We start from the raw sequence: 2,119 nt of genomic DNA on the forward strand, positions 1-2,119 counted from the left end.
AAAAGAAGTCAGGAGCATGTGTTCTGATTTGAACATTTGAGGATTTAAAATGGGCCCTGAGCAGCCAAGAGTCAGCAAGGAGTGTATTTAAAGAGGACACAAAAAGTCAATTTGGCCACATAACCAGAAGAAATTCAAAACTAGCAGCTACTCAAGCCAAACTACCATGTAGCTGGACTTCAATTCAACCGGAAGTTAAATGAAGCTAAAAAGTTTCCTGAGACTTTTGCTTTATGAAGTGTTGCTATTATTTACACATGGAGTGGTTTCCTTTAAATTACTTTACTTGATCTTCATCAAATCCAAGCAAAAAGATTGTTCCCACTTGTGCTTGATAGCCACAAGTAGATATTTGTCTTTTGCTAAACAAAATATTCCTGATAATGTCTACTTACATGAATTATGAGCAATTCTGATTTAACAAAGATGAAAAATTACAAGGACTCCAATTGATTCAAATGCCCTTTAACAATAAGAAAGATGAGCCAAACACGATTCCTTTGTAAACAATTTGACTCTAATTTCACCTGGGTAGCTGTTTTATTGAAAATAATCTTATTGACAATTTTTGCCTTCCTTTTCAAAGAAAATTTTTTCTCCATCAACTAATTTCATGATGGCCTACTTCTTATTAAAACCTAAATCTTGAGGGTTTAATGAAGGTGTAATTTCTCCAAAGTTCATGATTTTCTGTCAAGAATATTACAAAGGGCAAAGGTCTTACTCGGCATCTAATATAAAAAGCTGGTGCAGCACTATGGTGTTTCCTTGGGTGACTAATGACTAAATTTTGCTTATTATTTGTCAATATTTCAAACATTTTCTGACCTAAACCATCACTGCTGTTTCTTTGTTGGCTTAACTAACAGAAGCTGTTACAGAGGCTGTACTCATGCATATAGATGCTTATAAGCCAAGTTAATCATTAAATATAAAAACATTAATATGAGATGGAGAGTATTTCTCTGAGGGTTTTCTTTAATACCAGCATTGAGTGATGAAAGAACAGAGTGGACACAAAGAAGAATTTACTGTAGGAAAGGAAAGCATCAGTGTGCGGCCCATTTATTGGTCAGAAATGGGTTGTATCAAAAGCTCGTTTCTAGGGCTGCAACAGTAGGCAGCTGACTGATATATAACCCTCCGACCAATAAGTGTGCCAGACACTGATGCCTTCCTTTCCTGTAGTAAATTCTTCTTTCTTTTCACTCTTTCAGCAGTCAATGCTGGTATTAAAGATGTTTTCAGAAATGACAATGCAAGCATGATAGAGAGGACCTAGATGAAGGACAAGACTGATTTCCTGGTGATGCTGCCTAGAAATCAGTCTTTTCCCATCGAAATCATAATATTTCTTCCATGTAGAGTCAGATTCCCAAAAGAAGGTCCCAAGCATGAAAATAGTAGGAGTACTCGAATGCAAGAGCCCAAACCATGGGGAATATTCAGCAATAAAGCAGAAAACACAGCAAATTTGTGATGAATATGGAGGCAGATAATGCAAAGAGAGAGCACACAGTATAGGCAGTACAGTCAAGACAATGCGAGACACATAAAAGAAAAGGCCTAAGGAGAATGAGGGGAAATGGACTAAAAGGAAGAGCAGTTAATTATCACAAACATTTTATTAGGAAAAGATTAGTTATAATTACTTAAATCATTCAATTTTTTATTAAATTATTGAAATATTTGTATGTCAAAAATAGCATGATAGAAGATTAAAAGAGAAACTAGGAAAGTATATAAGGAAAACATGACAAAAGGTTTTTATCCTTATACATAACAAATCATTACAGATTTATAGGAGAGGTGTGAATCCCCATTTATGCCCATGTTCAAGTGGCATGAAGGAAAGGAAAACCCAAAGGACAATAATTGTAGGGAAATGAATTCCACCTCAATGATAATCAAAGAATGCAAGTCAAAGTAAATTGGTAAGATTGTGTGAAATTTCCCAGGACAAACAGCATAGTTTCTTTGTCATAGAAATAGCACATGTGGGTGGGGATGCTAAGAAGGAGGAATGAATGAATTAAAAAGAAGTCAAGAGCCCAGTCGGGAGTGGCTCAGCAGTTGAGTGTCTGCCTAGGATCCAGGCGATCGGGGTTCGATTCCTGGT

Source organism: Miniopterus natalensis, chromosome X, assembly GCF_054644295.1.
Source record: "Miniopterus natalensis isolate mMinNat1 chromosome X, mMinNat1.hap1, whole genome shotgun sequence".
Taxonomy (NCBI): Eukaryota; Metazoa; Chordata; class Mammalia; order Chiroptera; family Miniopteridae; genus Miniopterus; species Miniopterus natalensis.